At 40.3% G+C, this 22,203-nt stretch overlaps 1 protein-coding gene across 1 annotated transcript in view; it reads right to left on the bottom strand.

Moving 5' to 3' along the window:
• Nucleotides 1-22,203, bottom strand: part of LOC138853418 (uncharacterized) — a 119,338-nt gene that overhangs the window by 77,171 nt on the left and 19,964 nt on the right. The window lies entirely within an intron of this gene.

Below are 22,203 nucleotides of genomic sequence, written 5' to 3'. Positions count from 1 at the left end.
GCCTGCTGCAGTGTTCCTTCTTTCTTATTTTTTTATATGGTGGCTAAAGCTCCCGCTTCACACACGGAGGGCCCGGGTTCGATTCCCGGCGGGTGGAAACATTTCGACACGTTTCCTTACACCTGTTGTCCTGTTCACCTAGCAGCAAATAGGTACCTGGGTGTTAGTCGACTGGTGTCGGTCGCATCCTGGGGGACAAGATTAAGGACCCCAATGGAAATAAGTTAGACAGTCCTCGATGATGCACTGACTTTCTTGGGTTATCCTGGGTGGCTAACCCTCCGGGGTTAAAAATCCGAACGAAATCTATCTTATCTTATCTGACATAGACAAGAATGTTAGCCACAGCACCGTGTCTTCCTTTGCAGATAACACCCGAATCTGCATGACAGTGCAGACATTGCAGACACTGCAAGGCTCCAGGCAGACATCAACCAAATCTTTCAATGGGCTGCAGAAAACAATATGAAGTTCAACAATGAGAAATTTCAAATACTCCGATATGGTAAACATGAGGAAATTAAAACTTCATCAGAGTACAAAACAAATTCCGGCTACAAAATAGAACGAAAAACCAATGTCAAAGACCTGGGGGTGATCATGTCAGAGGATGTCACCTTCAAGGACCATAACATTGTATCAATCGCATCTGCTAGAAAAATGACAGGATGGATAATGAGAACCTTCAAAACTAGGGATGCCAAGCCCATGATGACACTCTTCAGGTCACTTGTTCTATCTAGGCTGGAATATTGCTGCATACCAACAGCACCTTTCAAGGCAGGTGAAATTGCTGACCTAGAAAATGTACAGAGAACCTTCACGGTGCACATAACGGAGATAAAACACCTCAATTACTAGGAGCGCTTGAAGTTCCTGGAAAGCAGGCGGGAGAGATACATGATTATATACACCTGGAAAATCCTAGAGGGACTAGTACCGAACTTGCACACGAAAATCACTCACAACAAAAGCAAAAGACTCGGCAGACGATGCAACATCCCCCCAATGAAAAGCAGGGGTGTCACTAGCACATTAAGAGACAATAAAATAAGTGTCAGGGGCCCAAGACTGTTCAACTGCCTCCCAGCATACATAAGGGGGATTACCAATAGACCCCTGGCTGTCTTCAAGCAGGCACTGGACAAGCACCTAAAGTCGGTACCTGACCAGCCGGGCTGTGGCTCGTACATTGGATTGCATGCAGCCTGGTTGATCAGGCTCTGATCCACCATGAGGCCTGGTCACAGACCGGGCCACAGGGGCATTGACCCCCGGAACTCTCTACAGGTAAACTCCAGGTAAACATGACCTCCCCACACCATCCCATTAAGATGCCCCTTTACCTCACCCCTACCAATGGTATTCTCTCCCTACATCAAGAATTTACTTTCACCCCTATTTTAGTGACCCTTATGCAGTTGATAGGCTCAAAACCTTACCAACTAACCAAACCTCTACCTCCTTTCTTCCACTTCTCCAGTAGGGATTACTGTGTCCTGGACATGATTTGCCTAATAAAAAATGTAAATATTAATGGAACATCGCATTTGTAGCAACCATGATCCAATAGGGAAACCACAACTCAAGCAACTGAAATTTTATTCTTAAACACTATTCATCAGTTCTCACCAAAGTAATAAAGAAAGCCAAACAACTATACTACTCCAGTAGATTCACAGACACTAGAGGAGATATAAAAAAGACCTGGAAAACACTCTCTCAGATTCTAGGGACCCACAAACTGAAAAAAAACAAGAATATTGTTCTAACTAAACCTAATGAAACACCACTACATCCCACTGACACAGCTAACAAGATAAACGACTTCTTCTCAACCATAGGATCTAATCTCGCCAATAAAATCCCACATACCAATGCCCATGTCGGGGACTACCTAGATGGGAATTTCCCAAATTCCTTCTATCTTGCACCAACTGAGCCCTCGGAAGTCACCGAGATTATAAAGTCACTTAAAAACAACACGGGGAATCTGTCTAATGTCCCACCATTACTGTACAAGCGAGCGGCCCATGTCCTTTCGCATGCTATTTCATTACTTTTTAACAAGTCACTAGAAACTAGCACCTTCCCGAAACTACTCAAGATGGCAAGGGTTACACCAATACATAAAGGTGGTGACCCTACAGACTTAACTATAGGCCAATATCAACTTACCATTGCTATCCAAAATCTTTGAGAAACTCGTGCACAGGAGACTATATTCATTTATAACAGCACAAAACATACTCAACCCTTGCCAATTTGGATTTAGGAAAAATAAAAGCACTAATGATGCAATCATAAAAATGCTAGATCTGCTTTACACAGCATTGGAAAATAAGGAATATCCACTAGGAATTTTTATTGACCTAAGAAAAGCTTTTGACACAGTAGACCACGACATCCTACTCCACAAACTTGACCATTACGGTATAAGAGGCCATGCGCTTGCTTATTTCAAATCTTACCTTACTAATAGGTATCAGTATGTTACCATTAAAGACACAGCATCAACAACACGGCCACTTGATACTGGAGTTCCGCAGGGAAGTGTCCTTGGTCCCCTGCTCTTCCTCATATATATCAATGATCTTCCAAACGTATCCCAACACCTGAAACCCATTCTCTTTGCTGAAGACACGACTTATGTCATCTCTCACCCTAATCTTGCCACCCTCAACACCATTGTTAACGAGGAGCTGATCAAAATATCGACTTGGATGACAGCCAATAAACTTACGCTTAACACTGACAAAACCTACTATATTATGTTTGGTAGCAGAGCAGGAGATGCACAAATTAACATTAAGATCGACAACACTCTAATTACCAGACATAATGAGGGCAAATTCCTAGGCCTATACCTTGACAACAACCTGAATTTCAGCACCCATATCCAACACATAACCAAAAAAAGTATCCAAAACAGTTGGGATCCTCTCCAAGATACGATACTACGTGCCGCAAACTGCCCTTCTCACACTATACCACTCACTTATTTATCCATACCTCACCTATGCTATTTGTGCTTGGGGATCAACTGCAGCAACACACCTAAAGCCAATAATAACCCAACAAAAAGCTGCAGTAAGAATAATCACTAAATCCCATCCCTGGCAACACCCCCCCCCCCACTCTTCATAGATCTAAACTTACTCCCTGTTCAGTACATCCACACTTACTACTGTGCAATCTACATCTACAGGACCTTAAACTCCAATATCAACCTTGACCTAAAACGCTTTCTTGATAGTTGTGACAGAACCCACAGGCATAACACCAGACACAAACATCTCTACGACATTCCCCGTGTCCGACTAAACCTTTACAAAAATTCAATGTATGTCAAAGGCCCTAAAATCTGGAACACGCTACCTGAGAACTCTCGAACTGCAGACACATTCATCACCTTCAAAACTACCATTAGAAAACATCTTATCTCCCTGATACACCCCATCAACTAACTACACGAATACCACCTGGTGGTTCACACTTACACTCACTCACCCATTTGACCATAAACAGAAATATTAATCTCAATCTTAAAATAATGAATCCTATGATACTCCAATACTGAAACTATGTACTGTGCCAAAACAAAAGCATTCACATTGCTAAACTAACAAACTAGTATTTAGTCACTTAGCCATAATACCAACTTACCTCATAATTTGTAATATTTCAAAATAAAGAATTAAACTAGGTCTGCCCGAAATGCCTAGCCATGCTAGGCGTTCTAGTGGTACACTCTGTAATCATTATTTAACTACATGTAAACCACACAACAACCAAATTCTGTAAATTCAACATTGTAATCTTTATAGAGAATAAACTTTGAATTTGAATTTGAATTTGTTGACAACGCTCTTGCCTCACACATTTAGTATCTGTGGTTCGATCCCTGACATGGGTAGAAATGTTGGGCATGTTTCCTTACACCTGCTGTCCCAATAGAAATAAGGCAGGCAATCCTCAATGACCACTTGACTTTTTTGGGTTATCCTGGGTGGCTAACCCTTTGCGTTAAAAATCCAAACAAATTTATCTTAACGGCCTCTTTCCCTCCTTTACTCCCTCATTCCAGTGCTGCATGACCCTTGTGAATTTAGCGCTAATGGCAGGAGGGAACAGAGGGTGGGGAGAGAGTCTTCTGCTTTTCTGCCCTTGACTCAGTCACCTAAATAATACACGATACTACTTAATCTAGGAAGTAGAAGATATTGTGATATTGTTCTCGGTGTGGTCTTCCAATTCCTCTGTTATCTCTTTCCCATGTGTACTCCTCTCTCTCTCCATGCTCTTCTTTCTACGCTCTCCCCCGTTCCCTCCTTTCACACTCTCCCTGTCTTCCCTAAGGGCCCCCTCCGCCCTAGCGCTGCATTTTTTAACTTTCAATTAAAGAAGCAGGAGCCAGGAGCGCGTGTCTGCAGGCCTTCACTCCCCTCCTATCCCCCATCACCAGCACGCTGTTGACTCTACCCCGTTTTTACTCACTAATATTCCTGTTGCCCCGTTAGCAGCGACCTGTTAATGGGGAGGGGTGAGAGAGGAGAGGAGAGGAGAGGAGAGGGGAGGGAGGGATGGGAGAGGAGAGGGGAGGGAGGGATGGGAGAGGAGAGAGAGAGGGGGGAGAGAGACTTTATGGTTCATATAAGAACATAAGAACGAAGGAACACTGCAGCAGGCCTACTGGCCCATGCGAGGCAGGTCCAAGTCTCCTACCGGCTTAAGCCAATGCACCCAACCTAGTCAGGTCAGGTCACATTGACTTAAGGGAGGAACACGGCAACCGACCTGGTAGCACAAGCTATCAGGTCCAACTCACACCCACCCACATCCACTCATGTATTTATCCAACCTATTTTTAAAGCTACACAACGTTCTGGCCTCTATAACTGTACTTGGGAGTTTGTTCCACTCATCCACAACTCTATTACCAAACCAGTACTTTCCTATATCCTTCCTGAATCTGAATTTTTCCAACTTAAAACCGCTGCTGCGAGTCCTATCTAGGCTAGATATTTTCAGCACACTATTTACATCCCCTTTATTTATTCCTGTCTTCCATTTATACACCTTAATCATATCCCCCCTAATTCTACGCCTTTCTAGAGAGTGCAGATTCAGGGCCCTTAGTCTATCCTCATAGGGAAGGTTTCTGATTCGTGGGATCAACTTTGTCATCCTCCTTTGTACATTTTCCAGAGCATTTATATCCATTCTGTAATACGGTGACCAAAACTGTGCAGCATAATCTAAATGAGGCTTAACCAAGGATGTATAGAGTTGAAGAACAACCTGAGGACTCCTATTATTTATGCTTCTTGATATGAAGCCAAGGATTCTATTAGCTTTATTGCGAACACTTATGCACTGTTGTCTTGGTTTCAGATTACTGCTAACCAGAACTATATCTTTTTCGCAATCCGTAATATTAAGATCTACATTATTTAGTTTATATATGTCATGGTTATTGTCCTGTCCAACATTTAGAAATATACACAAATAACCCGCACATAAAAGAGAGAAGCTTACGACGAGGTTTCGGTCCGACTTGGACCATTACAAAGCTATCAACATTTAGAAATCGTAATGACACGATTGCAAATAAACCATACCCCCGGCCGGTTCAATCCCGGCCGGGGGTATGGTTTAACATTTAGAACTTTGCATTTGTCTATATTAAATAGATGGTTACAATATAAAACGCTTAGATAGGAACAGAAAGGGTGGTGGAGTATGTGCCTACATTAGAAATGACTTAGCTTACAACCCAAGACCTGATTTAAATAGCAATAAACTGGAGATTCTATGGTTTGAAGTGCTGCTTCCTAAGACCAAACCCATCTTAGTAGGAGCTAGTTACCGCCCTCCTACCCAGGACCAGTTCTTAGAAGACTTTTCCAGAGTCTTGTCCGGAGTTGAAAACAATTGCGAGACAATAATACTGGGCGACTTCAATATCTGTTTTCAGCAGCAAAATAACGAGCTATGCAAAAGGTATAAGCAAATTCTAGGATTAAATAGTTACACTCAACTAATTAATAATCCAACCCGGATCACACAGTTCTCAGTCACCCTAATTGACCACATACTTTGTAACCGCTCTGAGAACATTAGTCAGTCAGGCGTCATTACCACAGGTCTTAGTGATCATTTCATCATTTACTGCACCAGGAAAATCACCAGGGATAGGATAGGCCTACACAGGACAATAAAAATGAGGTCAACTAGAAACTACAGTAAAGAAACACTGGTAAATAGGCTACACAATTGTGACTGGACAGAGATAACAAGTTGCACGGACGTAAACGATGCCTGGGAAAAATTCAAAACAATGTTCACTACCATCCTTGATAATATTGCACCAGTTAAAGAGGTTAGGATTAAACGAAGAACTGAACCCTGGATGAATACTGAGATATTAGATAATATGAAATTCAGAGACCAGCTGCTAAAAAGATTTAAAGCAAACAGACAGGATATTGCAGCACTAAATGAATTCCAAAGGGTGAGGAACAGAGTACAGAGACTTATAAAAGGAGCAAAGGCAAAGCACTACTGCTCAAAAATTGAAGAGTATAAGCATAACCCCAGAAAGCTCTGGCAACAACTAAAACAGTTGGGGTATAGCCATAAGCCAGTAGATAGGTCTAACATAGTACTCACTATCGATAATGAGGTATGCCACGAAACATCTAAGGTGGCAAATTGCTTTAATTCCTACTACACATCTGTTGCATCAACACTAGTAAGTAAACTACCAGCTGCATCAAATACCTTTAACACAGACTCTGATAAGTTTCAAACATACTATACCAATAAAGGGGTAACCCCAAACAGTTGTCAACTAGTAAGTGTATCTCATGACTTTATTCAAAAAGAACTAAGCAGGTTAAACCCAACTAAGAGCACAGGCCCTGCTAACATCCCGTCTAAGTTCCTAAAAGATGGTGCTTCTGAACTGTCAATCCCTATTGCTCACATAATAAATCTATCAATCACCACTAATACCGTACCGGAGGGGTTCAAGGAGGCCAGAGTTACTCCTATCTTCAAGAAAAATAGTAGGTCTGATGTAAGCAACTATAGGCCTGTTAGTATACTCAGTATAATATCTATAATTCTAGAGAGGGCGGTGTATTCTCAAGTAGTTAAGTACCTTAATGACAACAACATTCTCCATAGCTATCAATCGGGCTTTAGAAGATCCTACTCAACCGACACCTACCTTATTAATCTGATGGATTACCTGAAAACTGAAATGTCAAAGGGGAACCTCATAGGTATGGTAACCTTAGACCTGCAAAAGGCCGATACTGTCAACCACAATATATTATGTAATAAACTTCAAGCTATCGGTATAGGTTCTGTAGACTGGTTTAAGTCCTACCTTAGCAACAGGAGACAAATAGTCAAAATCAACAAAACAGAATCAGAACCCCTGCCGATAACATGTGGAGTTCCCCAAGGTAGTATTCTGGGTCCCTTATTATTCTTATGTTATGTCAATGATATGCCTATCACTGTCAAGTGCAAACTCCTACTGTATGCAGATGACTGTGCTCTGTTAGTGTCAGGTAAAGACCCACAAGATATTGCTAATGTTTTAACACTGGAACTGGAGTCCTGCAGCAAATGGTTAGTAGACAACAAACTATCATTACACCTAGGGAAAACTGAAGCCATTCTCTTTGGCACGAAACATAAACTGAGAAGGGTAAATAATTTTAATGTTCAATGTAATGGGGAGCCCATCACTTTGGTTTCATCAGTAAAATATTTGGGAATCCCCTTTGACCCATGCATGTCAGGAGAATTGATAGGGAACAGTGTAGTAAAGAAAGCGAATGCCAGACTGAAGTTCCTGTATAGACAAGCACAGTGTCTACCTACTGAGGCTTGCAGGACCCTATGTCTAGCCCTTATACAATGCCATATGGATTACGCTTGCTCTTCTTGGTACTCTGCCTTGACAAAAAAACAAAGATAGACTGCAAATCACCCAGAACAAAATCGTAAGATTCATCCTGGGGCTGGGACCAAGAGAACATGAAGGCCAGGATGAATTACAGCAGTTGGATATGCTGAATGTTGAAGACAGAGTAAAACAACTGAAGCTAAATCATGTTTATAAAATTGCTCACAAACAATGTCAAGAATATCTTGCTGTCAATTTTGTCAAGGTTGGGAACCAAAGCAATCATAGTACTAGGGGGAGAGAGCACAACTTTGTAGTACCCACAGTCATTGGACAGGCTTCAAACACCTTTTATTGTACAGCAATAAAGGAATGGAACAGACTGCCGGCACATGTCAAAGCCAGTCATAGCATGAACCAGTTCAAGAAGAGTGCCAAAAGGTGTCTGATGAATGTAGCTACAAAAAGGGAGGGGAATGATTTTCTATTTTTTAGCTAACATACGTGTAAATTTTACCATATTCCTAGTAATGACCCTCGTATTGTAGTCTTAATGACCTTGGTGTAGTAGATAGTCTTTTTAGTATGATAATAAGATGTTATCTTCACTGTAGAATAAGAAAATATTATAACCTTTATATTATAATAATAAGGTAAAAGGACCCCAATGGAAATAAGTCACTCTGTCTGACTTTTTTGGGTTATCCTAGGTTCTCTACACATATGCTGCTATGTATGATAATTCTATGTAACTGTATTTGTGTATACCTGAATAAACTTACTTACTTACTTACTTACTAACTGCATCTGCCACTTCTCCGACCACTGCATCAGTCTATTCAAATCTTCCTGGAGTGCTCTAATGTCCTCGTCAGAATGAATTCGACGGCCTATTTTGGTGTCATCGGCAAACTTGCTGATGTCGCTCTTTATGCCCTCATCTATGTCGTTTATGTAGATTGTGAACAGCAGGGGGCCCAACACTGACCCCTGTGGAACACCGCTCGTGACGCTTCCCCACTCTGATTTCTCCCCATTTATGCAAACTCTCTGCTGCCTATTTGTCAACCATGCCTCTATCCAGGAAAATATTTCTCCTCCTATTCCATGCGCCTTAATTTTCCTCAATAGTCTCTGATGTGGGACCCTGTCAAAAGCCTTACTGAAGTCCATATACACAATATCATATTCATTACCATGATCTACCTCCTCAAATACCTTAGTGAAAAAAGTTAATAAATTCGTAAGGCAGGAACGCCCCTTTGTAAAACCATGCTGAGATTCGTTGATTAATTTACGCTTTTCAAGGTGGCTACGAACTGCCTCGGCAATTATTGATTACATAAATTTTCCCACTATGGAGGTTAGGTTTATTCGTCTATAGTTCGAAGCTAAGGACCTGTCACCTGCTTTGAAAATAGGTATCACATTTGCCATTTTCCACTTATCACTACTAACTGGCATGGTGCCAGATATGTTGAAAAGATTAGCCAAAGGTTTGCTAAGCTCCTCTTTACATTCCTTTAGAACCCTTGCATACAGTTCATCAGGGCCTGGGGATTTGTTAGGTTTTAATTTATCTATTTGCCTAAGGACCATGTCACTTGTGACCCTAATTGTGCACAGTTTATTATCGTCCTGTTCTACATAATTTATCATTTCTGGAATATCGCTGGTATCCTCCTGTGTAAAAACTGAGAGGAAGTATATGTTAAAAATTCTACCCATTTCCTTATCACTGCCAGTGAGCTGACCCGAGGAACTTTTGAGTGGGCCTATCTTGTCCCTGATCTTACTTCTGTATACCTGAAAGAATCCTTTTGGGTTAGTCTTCGATTCTCTTGCAACTTTAACCTCAATCTCTTTTTGCTTTTCTAATTACCTTTTTTATTTCTCTCTTTAACTGAATATATCGATTTCTTAATTGCCCCTCTCCTCTTTTGATTTGCCTATATATGCCTCTCTTTTGACCAATCAGATATTTTAATCTATTGTTCATCCATTTAGGATCATTTTTGTTTGATCTGATTTCCCTATTTGGAACACAATTTGACTGAGCAGCTAGAACTATGCCCTGGAAAGCGTCATATCGGCAACCATCACCACCTACCTGACCCTTAGTCAGGTCATTCCAGTTCAGCCCACCTAAGTAATTTTTCAGTCCTATGAAATCAGCCAAGCGGAAGTCAGGGACAGAGACTTGATTGCCATTATTAGGGGAATTCCATGATATATTAAAACTGAGTGATTTGTGATCACTTTCCCCAAGCTCATCATTAACCTCAAGATTATTAATTAGTGTTTCCCTACTGGCAAGAACCAAGTCAAGGAGGTTGTTTCCCCTAGTTAGCTCTGTCACAAATTGTTTAAAAAAACAATCCTGGATCGTATCAAGAAAGTCACCTGACTCTAAATTTCCTGTCAAATTGCTCCAGTCAATCTGTCTATAGTTGAAATCTCCCATTAGCACAACATTTTCGTATGTAGATGCCTTACGAATTTCGTCCCATAGAAGTTTACTGCACTCCCTATCAAGATTTGGGGCCCTGTAAATCACACCCAAAATTAGTTTTTCTCGGCCCTCGAGAAGCTTCTAATTTTATATCTTGTTTAACACAACAATTTAAATTGTCTCTGACATACATCGCTACTCCACCACCTTTCCTGTTGACCCTGTCAGTGTGGAATAATTTATAGCCTTGTATGTGACATTCAGAGGGCATCTCTCTATCTTTCAGATTGAGCCAGGTCTCTGTTATAGCAATAATATCTATGTTTCCTGCACTTGCAATTAATCTTAGCTCATCTATCTTATTTCTTACACTCCTGCTATTAGTATAGTAAACCTTAAGGGAGCTAGTCCCTTGCTGCCCTCTGCTGTCCCCCTTTGTTTGCTGACCTGATCTATTGTCTTTATTTATAACTTCATGCTGAATGCCTTTTATACATTTACTGTTTCCAACCCTAGTGTTGCAACCTGCTTGTTTCCCACACACACCCATACCTCTATCGTGGTTATCTGTTCAGAACTACCTACAGTCTACTTATATCTAATTTTTTTTAGATAGCTGAGGCAGGAATACATTAGTATAGGGCTCCAGATAGGTATAGGTATACTCCTCTCTAACTAAATTTTCTCCGGCCACATTGCCGGCTTGGAAGAGTGGTGAATGATTACTATAGTGTACAGAGAAACTTACACATTCAGTGGGAAATGTGGATTTTTTGGTTGGGTTAAGTTGAAATCCTATCGACCAATACTAACCAAACCAACCAAAACAACTTCAAATCAATTATATTATATGACCTCTAGTCTATTAAACAACCAATCCATGAAATGTTACTGCTTGAACCATTAATTTTAATATTTTCTTGTGTAACTTCAAGATTATTATTATTATTATAAACCTCCACCTTGACTACCTTGCATTAATATTAAGATTAAATAAAGATTTTAATAAAAATTAACCACTCTTATCTTGTCTAGATTTAAGAACATAAGAACGAAGGAACACTGCAGAAGGCCTACTGGCCCATGCGAGGCAGGTCCAAGTCTCCTACCGGCTTAAGCCAATGCACCCAACCTAGTCAGGTCAGGTCACATTGACTTAAGGGAGGAACACGGCAACCGACCTGGTAGCACAAGCTATCAGGTCTAACTCACACCCACCCACATCCACTCATGTATTTATCCAACCTATTTTTAAAGCTACACAACGTTCTGGCCTCTATAACTGTACTTGGGAGTTTGTTCCACTCATCCACAACTCTATTACCAAACCAGTACTTTCCTATATCCTTCCTGAATCTGAATTTTTCCAACTTAAAACCATTGCTGCGAGTCCTGTCTAGGCTAGATATTTTCAGCACACTATTTACATCCCCTTTATTTATTCCTGTCTTCCATTTATACACCTCAATCATATCCCCCCTAATTCTACGTCTTTCTAGAGAGTGCAGATTCAGGGCCCTTAGTCTATCCTCATAGGGAAGGTTTCTGATACATGGGATCAACTTTGTCATCCTCCTTTGTACATTTTCCAGAGAATTTATATCCATTCTGTAATAAGGTGACCAAAACTGTGCAGCATAATCTAAATGAGGCCTAACCAAGGATGTATAGAGTTGAAGAACAACCTGAGGACTCCTATTATTTATGCTTCTTGATATGAAGCCAAGGATTCTATTAGCTTTATTGCGAACACTTATGCACTGTTGTCTTGGTTTCAGATCACTGCTAACCAGAACTCCTAAATCTTTTTCGCAATCCGTAATATTAAGATCTACATTATTTAGTTTATATGTGGCATGGTTATTGTCCTGTCCAACATTTAGAACTTTGCATTTGTCTATATTAAACCGCATCCGCCACTTCTCCGACCACTGCATCAGTCTATTCAAATCTTCCTGGAGTGCTCGAATGTCCTCGTCAGAATGAATTCGACGGCCTATTTTGGTGTCATCGGCAAACTTGCCGATGTCGCTCTTTATGCCCTCATCTATGTCGTTTATGTAGATTGTGAACAGCAGGGGGCCCAACACTGACCCCTGTGGAACACCGCTCGTGACACTTCCCCACTCTGATTTCTCCCCATTTATGCAAACTCTCTGCTGCCTATTTGTCAACCATGCCTCTATCCAGGAAAAAATTTCTCCTCCTATTCCATGTGCTTTAATTTTCCTCAATAGTCTCTGATGTGGGACCCTGTCAAAAGCCTTACTGAAGTCCATATACACAATATCATATTCATTACCATGATCTACCTCAAATACCTTAGTGAAAAAAGTTAATAAATTCGTAAGGCAGGAACGCCCCTTTGTAAAACCATGCTGAGATTCGTTGATTAATTTATGCTTTTCAAGGTGGCTACGAACTGCCCTCGGCAATTATTGATTCCATAAATTTTCCCACTATGGAGGTTAGGCTTATTGGTCTATAGTTCGAAGCTAAGGACCTGTCACCTGTTTTGAAAATAGGTATCACATTTGCCATTTTCCACTTATCTGGCACCATGCCAGTTTGTAGTGATATGTTGAAAAGATTAGCCAAAGGTGTGCTAAGCACCTCTTTACATTCCTTTAGAACCCTTGCATACAGTTCATCAGGGCCTGGGGATTTGTTAGGTTTTAATTTATTTATTTGCCTAAGGACCATGTCACTTGTGACCCTAATAGTGCACAGTTTATTATCGTCCTGTTCTACATAATTTATCATTACTGGAATATCGCTGGTATCCTCCTGTGTAAAAACTGAGAGGAAGTATGTGTTAAAAATTCTACACATTTCCTTATCACTGTCAGTGAGCTGACCCGAGGAACTTTTGAGTGGGCCTATCTTGTCCCTGATCTTACTTCTGTATACCTGAAAGAATCCTTTTGGGTTAGTCTTCGATTCTCTTGCAACTTTAACCTCATAATCTCTTTTTGCTTTTCTAATTCCCTTTTTTATTTCTCTCTTTAACTGAATATATCGATTTCTCAATTGCCCCTCTCCTCTTTTGATTTGCCTATATATGCCTCTCTTTTGACCAATCAGATATTTTAATCTATTGTTCATCCATTTAGGATCATTTTTGTTTGATCTGATTTCCCTATTTGGAACATAATTTGACTGAGCAGCTAGAACTATGCCCTGGAAAGCATCATATCGGCAACCATCACCACCTACCTGACCCTTAGTCAGGTCATTCCAGTTCAGCCCCACCTAAGTAATTTTTCAGTCCTATGAAATCAGCCAAGCGAAAGTCAGGGACGGAGACTTGATTGCCATTATTAGGGGAATACCATGATATATTAAAACTGAGTGATTTGTGATCACTTTCCCCAAGCTCATCATTAACCTCAAGATTATTAATTAGTGTTTCCCTACTGGCAAGAACCAAGTCAAGGAGGTTATTTCCCCTAGTTGGCTCTGTCACAAACTGTTTTAAAAAACAATCCTGGATCGTATCAAGAAAGTCACCTGACTCTAAATTTCCTGTCAAATTGCTCCAGTCAATCTGTCTATAGTTGAAATCTCCCATTAGCACAACATTTTCGTATGTAGATGCCTTACGAATTTCGTCCCATAGAAGTTTACTGCACTCCCTATCAAGATTTGGGGCCCTGTAAAATCACACCCAAAATTAGTTTTTCTCGGCCCTCGAGAAGCTGTAACCAAACAGATTCAGCGGCTGACGCTTCTAATTTAATATCTTGTCTAACACAACAATTTAAATTGTCTCTGACATACATCGCTACTCCACCACCTTTCCTGTTGACCCTGTCAGTGTGGAATAATTTATAGCCTTGTATGTGACATTCAGAGGGCATCTCTCTATCTTTCAGATTGAGCCAGGTCTCTGTTATAGCAATAATATCTATGTTTCCTGCACTTGCAATTAATCTTAGCTCATCTATCTTATTTCTTACACTCCTGCTATTAGTATAGTAAACCTTAAGTAGTTATGTACAGCAGGTGAAACTGTTGATTTAGAAATTGTACAGAGAACTTTCACGGCGATAAAACACCTAAATTACTGGGAACGCTTGAAGTTCCTAAACCTGTACTCCCTAGAGCGCAGGCGGGAGATACATGATTATATACACTTGGAAAATCCTAGCGGGATTACTACCAAACTTGCACACGAAAATCACTCGCTATAAAAGCAAAAGACTCGGCAGACGATGCAACATCCCCCAGTGAAAAGCAGGGGCGTCACTATCACGATAAGAGACAACATAATATGTGTCAGGGGCCCAAGACTGTTCAACTGCCTCTCAGCATACATAAGGGGGATTACCAATAGTCCCCTGGTTATCTTCAAGCAGGCAGTGGACAGGCACCTAAAGTCAGTACCTGACCAGACGGGCTGTGGCTCATGTGTCGGGTTGCGTGCGGCCAACAGTAACAGCCTAGTTGATCAGGCCCTGATCCACTATGAAGCCTGGTCATAGACCGGGTCGCGCGGGCGTTGACCCCCGATACCCCCTCCAGGTATCCTCTAGGTATACTAGGATTAGTTTGCCAGAAATGCCCCGGCATGATAGTGGCTTTCTTTGTACCTAGCAAACCAAAATTGTAATTCCACATTGTAACCTTTACAAAGAAATAAATATTTTACTTTATTAATGGTGGTTGGCAACGCTGTAGCCTCGCATACACTTAAGTGTCTGGTTCTATCCCGACACGGGTGGAAATGCTGGGCGTGTTTCCTTACACCTACTGTCCCTGTCCACCCAGCAGTAAGTAGGTACCTGGGTGTTAGTCAACAGGCGTGGGTCGTACCCTTGGGGACAGTCCTCGATGACGCACTGACTGAGTTATCCTGGATGGATAACTTTCCGGATTACAAAGAAATGTATACATACCCGGGGATGGATGGAAATTTAGATGAATTTCTGCAATTTGAACTACTGCTAATACTACTAGGATCTGGTTAAACTGACCAAGTAGTCGTCCTCGGCGTCATGCGCATGTGTACACACACACATGTATACATATGCACATGTACACATTTGCTCACAAACCTACATACAAAAGATTTACATATGTAAATACACAAATACTCACGAATATGCATGTGCACACATACATAAGAAAGTACACTATAAACAAGTACTCACATTCATACGTACAAGCATGCACACACATTTTTATATTTTGATTCAATTAAATTTTGTGACCATCTTCCACTATTGCTTTTGCGTGTATAAGGTACAATACGGGGATACTTTTCTAGGATCGCGCAGCGGCCGAAATACATCAAGTTATTTTTATATTCATATAGAAGTGTCCCGTAGGGATCATATAACGCCTGGGAGAACGACAGGCAATCACGTCTGATTCGAGGAATTGTAGGGGTAGCTTCAACTCCCAGGACCAAGAGCCCTTCGCCGGCATGAAGGCACCTTCCTGGCCGTGCGAGTCATCACAAATGGTTCGTTTCTTAAATATAATGGTCCCCTTCTGTCGTTTATATTCGACTGTCATGTCATCTGGGAATCAAGATCAGACTTCACATTCAATGTGATATTTGAAGAGTGCCTCACTGAAGTTTGTAACTATGAAACCTTAGCTATGTCTTTGTCCTGCTACTCACAGCCGCTGGGGCGTTGACCCCCAGGAACACCCTGCAGGTAGATAGGTAGACCCACTGTGTAGAATACTTGAGGTCGTTACCTAAAATTATTCCAAGTACTACTTACTCTTATTGTTAAATTTAATGGGTTTGAAAACTTATATAAGAGAGAGAGAGAGAGAGAGAGAGAGAGAGAGAGAGAGAGAGAGAGAGAGAGAGAGAGAGAGAGAGAGAGAGAGAGAGCACCGTGGCCTGGGTACACAGACAAGTGAGGGAGAGAGCTCTCACAATCTTCTCTCATTTGCTGCGACTCAAATATTAATGGAAATTTTCGTGCCACACTTTAGTCATCTCTGCTCTTGCCCTCCCTGCTCCCCCTTCCCTCTCCTTCTTTATACTCCAATCTCTTCCCTCTCTCTTCCTTAATTTCTTCCTACCTTCCTTCGTTTCATCTTTTATCAGCCCTTTCCACGATTCTCTCTTTCGCTTCCTACTCTTTCTATGGGCCCCCCTTTCCCTAACATCTTCCAAGTCTCATCTTTTCGCCTTATCCTATCTTCTTGTGCATATTTCTATCCTTCCTCTTATTTTCTCCAGTATCTATTTCCAATGCATTTTTCTCTGTTTTCTCTAGCTTTCCCTCCCCTTTCCCACTCCACTCCTATTCAAAACTCATCTGAGAGAGAGAGAGAGAGAGAGAGAGAGAGAGAGAGAGAGAGAGAGAGAGAGAGAGAAAGGAGGGTTCTTGCCCCTACCTCTGCACTTTTTAGAAGCTGCTCTGATTAAAAGTCAAGAAGCAGGTTAACGTGAAAGGTAAATTTAACCAGCAGGTGGGTTCACTGTTAGATACACACAGCATATATTCGCACATATATACACTATTATATAAACTATATATATATATATATATATATATATATATATAATACTATATATATATATATATATATATATATATATATATATATATATATATATATATATATATATATATATATATATAATGTCGTGCCGAATAGGTAAAATTGATCAGTTAACAAGAACTCATTTAAAATTAAGTCCTTTCTGAAATTTTCTCTTATACGTTTAAAGATATACTTTTTTCATTTATGTTAATGTAAAAAATTAATAATTTTGTACCAAAAGAACCTTAGAAAACTTACGTAACCTTATTATAACAAGCGCAATTTAATTTAGCCTAATCCAACTAAACAGATTTTAGATTTTTTTTTTTAACAAGTCGGCCGTCTCCCACCGAGGCAGGGTGACCTAAAAAAGAAAATCCCCAAAAAGAAAATACTTTCATCATTCAACACTTTCACCTTACACATTATCACTGTTTTTGCAGAGGTGCTCAGAACACAACGGCTTAGAAGCATATGCCTATAAAGATACACAACATATCCCTCCAAACTGATAATATCCCGAACCCCTCCTTTAGAGTGCAGGCATTGTACTTTGCATTTCCAGGACTCAAGTCCGGCTATATAAAAATAACCGGTTTCCCTGAATCCCTTCACTAAATATTACCCTGCTCACACTCCAACAGATCGTCAGGTCCCAAAAACCATTCGTCTCCAATTACTCCTATCGAACACGCTCATGCATGGCTGCTGGAAGTCCAAGACCCTCGCCCACAAAGCCTCCTTCTTTTCCCATCTACCTCTTACTCTAATTGTAGCTACAACTAAATAATGATCCGATATATCAGTTGCCCTTCTATAAACGTGTACATCCTGGAGCCTACCCATCAACCTTTTATCCACCAATACATAATCTAACAAACTACTTTCATTACGTGCTACATCATACCTTGTATATTTATTTATCCTCTTCTTCATAAAGTATGTATTACTTATTACCAAACCTCTTTCTACACATAGCTCAATTAAAGGCTCCCCATTTTCATTTACCCCTGGCACCCCAAATTTACCTACTACTCCCTCCACAACATTTTTGCCCACTTTAGCATTGAAATCCCCAACCACCATTACTCTCACACTTGGTTCAAAACTCCCCACGCATTCACTCAACATTTCCCAAAATCTCTCTCTCTCTCTCTCTCTCTCTCTCTCCTCTACATTTCTCTCTTCTCCAGGTACATATACGCTTACTATAACCCACTTTTCATGTATGCACAGACTTTGCAAAAGCTTTCGACAAGTGTGACCATGGTGTAATAGCACACAAAATGCGTGATAAAGGAATAACGGGAAAAGCTGGTAGATGGATCTACAACTTCCTGACAAATAGAACACAAAGAGTAATAGTAAAACAGAGTAAAGTCCCAGGTAGCCACGGTAAAAAGCTGTTCCACAAGGCACAGTACTCGCTCGCATTCTATTCCTCATCCTCATTTCTGACACAGACAGAGATGTAAGACATAGCTTCGTGTCTTCCTTTGCGGATGACACCCGGATTACCATGGCAATGACCTCCATCGAAGACACCGCGAGACTCCAAGCGGACATCAGCCAAATCTTCGAATGGGCCACTCAAAATAATATGAAGTTCAACGAGGTGAAATTTCAACTACTCAGATATGGAAAACTTGAAGAAATTAAAATGTGTCAGGGTATACAACAAATTCTAACCATACAATAGAGCGGAAAAGTAATGTGAAGGACCTGGGAGTGATAATGTCAGATGATCTAGCCTTCAAAGACTACAACAATGTATTTACCTCATCAGCTAGGAAAATGATAGGATGGATAATGAGAACCCTTAAAACTAGGGACGCCAAGCCCATGATGATTCTCTTCAAATCGCTTGTGCTCTCTAGGCTGGAATACTGCTGTACACTAACGGCCCCCTACAAGGCTGGCGACACTGCAGACCTGGAGAGTGTACAAAGAACTTTCACGGCACACATAAGTACGATAAGGCACCTAAACTACTGGGAACGGTTGAAGGTCCTTCATCTGTATTCCCTGGAACGCAGGCGAGAGAGATATATGATAATACACACTTGGAAGGTCCTGGAGGGATTGGTACCAAACCTCCACACGAAAATCACTCCCTATGAAAGCAAAAGACTCGGCAGGAGATGCAACATTCCCCCGATGAAAAGCAGGGGCGCCAGGAGTACACTGAAAGACAACACAATAAGTGACCGGGGCCCAAGACTGTTCAATTGCCTCCCAGCATATATAGGTGCCTGTCCAGTGCCTTCAAGAAGGCACTGAACAGGCACCTAAAGTCAGTATCTGACCAACCAGGCTGTGGTTCGTACATCAGCTTGCGTGCGGCCAGCAGTAACAGCCTGGTTGATCAGACCCTGATCCACCATGAGTCCTGGTCTCAGACCAGGCTGCAGGGGCGCTGACCCCCGAAACCCTCGCACTGCAATGGATCAGAGAATACCTGACAGGGAGGCAACAACGAGTCATGGTACGTGGCGAAGTATCACAGTGGGCGCCTGTGACGAACGGGTTTCCACAAGGGTCAGTCCTAGGAGCAGTGCTATTTTTGGTATATGTGAATGACATGACGGAAGGGATAGACTCAGGAGTGTCCCTGTTTGAAGATAATGTGAAGTTAATGAAAATTCAATCAGATGAAGACCAGGCTGGATTACAAAGAGACCTGGACAGGCTGGAAGTTTGGTCCAGCAACTGGTTCCTCGATTTTAACTCTGCCAAATGCAAAGTCATGAAGATCGGGGAAGGGCAAAGAAGATCGCAGAGTATAGGATAGGTGGTCAAAGACTGCAAATCTCACTTAAGGAGAAGGATCTTGGGGTGAGTATAATACCGAGAACATCTGAAGCGCACATCAACCAGATAACTGCTGCAGCATATGGGCGCCTGGCAAACCTGAGAAAAGTGTTCCGATACCTTAGTAAGGAATCATTAAGATTATGTACACCGTGTACGTCAGGCCCATGCTGGAGTATGCAGCACCAATTTGGAACCCACACTTGGTCAAACAAGTCAAGAAATTAGAAAAAGTGCAAAGGTTTGCAACAAGGCTAGTTCCAGAGATCAGGGGAATGTCCTGCGAGGAAAGGCTAAGGGAAATCGGCCTGACGACAATGGAGGATACAAGGGCTATTGACAACATGATAACGACATACAAAATGCTGAGAGGAACTGACAAGGTGGACAGAGACAGGATGTTTCAGAGATGGAACACAGAAACAAGGGGTCACAATTGGAAGCTGAAGACTCAGACGAGTCAGAGAGATGTTAGGAAGTGCGCCTCTTAAGTCATAGAGTTGTCAGGAAGTGGAATAGTCTGGCAAGTGATGTAGTGGAGGCAGGAACCATACACAGTTTTAAGACGAGTATAAAAGCTCATGGAGCAGGGAGAGAGAGGACCTAGTGGCAACCAGTGAAGAGAAGAGACCAGGAGCTATGTCTCGACCACTGCTACCACAAATAGGTGAGTAAAAATAGGTAAGTACACACATTCATTACACACACACACATTATATATATATATATATATATATATATATATATATATATATATATATATATATATATATATATATATATATATTATATATATGAATGTGTGCGCGCGTGCGTGTCGTGCCGAATAGGTAAAACTTGCGATTTTGGCTTAAATAGCAACGCTCTTCTTGCCAAATAATGTAAGCGAAAATATGTGTATGCAATAATTTTGCAAAAATCATTCTAAACCTAACGAAAAGTATATATTTCATTGTGTTTGTTTATTATTAAATTATTGTAAACTTATCTACAATATATTTAGTTGGATTAGGCTAAATTAAATTGCGCTTGTTATAATAAGGTTAGGTAAATTTTCAAAGGTTCTTTTGGTACAAAATTATTAATTTTTACATTAACAAATTAAAAAATATATCATTAAACGTATAAGAGAAAATTTTCGAAAGGACTTAATTTTAAACGAATTCTTTCTAATTGACCACTTTTATCTATTCGGCATGACAATAAATAAATATAATACATCTTTATATATATATATATATATATATATATATATATATATATATATATATATATATATATATATATATATGTCGTGCCGAATAGACAGAACTTGCGATCTTGGCTTAAATAGCAACGTTCATCTTGCCATATAGGACAAGCGAAAATTTGTGTATGCAATAATTTCTCCAGAATCATTCTGAACCTAAGGAAAAAAATATATTTCACTGTGTTTGTTTAGTATTAAATTATTGTAAACAAATCTAAAATATATTTAGTTGGGTTAGGCTAAAATAAATTGCGCTTCTTATAATAAGGTTAGGCAAGTTTTCTAAGATTCTTTTGGTGCAAAATTAAAAAAATTTACATTAACATTAATGAAAAAATATATATCTTTAAATGTATAAGAGAAAATTTTAGAAAAGACTTAATTTGAAATGAGTTCTTGCTAATTGACCAGCTTTACCTATTAGGCACGACATATATATATATATATATATATATATATATATATATATATATATATATATATATATATATATATATATATATATATATATAATATGAAAGAGTTACACACCTCTCGACGTATATACAGTGAGATGCAAACTTGTGTGTGTATATACTGAGAAATACACGTGTATTTATACAGCGAGATGCATATACATGTACACTCTTATCTCTCAGTGAATATACACTGACATACCTTACAATATAACCAGTTATCCCCTTGCTAATGAGTATTTCGTCATGACGAATTTTTAGTTGATATAAAGTGTATCTTCCCCAAGTGTTCCTACGCAGATAACATTTTGCTGTCACACATCTTGTTCCTTTTAATGTTCCGTCTTATCACGTAGATCATCAGTACACTTTACTGTGTCTTACGTATTATTCCAGCATATTTCAGATATTGATCTAGTATATGCCAATTATTTTTTGAATAATGCTGGAATATTTCATGCACAAACCTATATTCCCGGCATTAATTTAGTATACGCCAAGTATTTATCTAGTATATATTTTATATAGTAATAAGAACATAAGGAACACTGCAATAGGCCTACTGGTCTATGCGAGGCAGGTCCAATTCTCCCACCGGCTTAAGCTCACTGACCTAGTGACCTTAAAAGCTCACTGACCGTCTGAGCTCACTGACCTAGTGAGGTCAGACACGTCACTTAAGGGAGTAGCACGGCATCTGACCTAGTAGCAGAAGCTAGTTAGGTCCAACTCACACCCACTCATGTATTTATACAACCTATTTTTAAAACTACACAACATCTTAGCTTCTATGACGGTA

Source organism: Cherax quadricarinatus, chromosome 30, assembly GCF_038502225.1.
Source record: "Cherax quadricarinatus isolate ZL_2023a chromosome 30, ASM3850222v1, whole genome shotgun sequence".
NCBI classification, from domain to species: domain Eukaryota; kingdom Metazoa; phylum Arthropoda; class Malacostraca; order Decapoda; family Parastacidae; genus Cherax; species Cherax quadricarinatus.
Note: the sequence above shows the minus strand (reverse complement) of the source record. Positions and strands in the feature narration are given on the sequence as shown.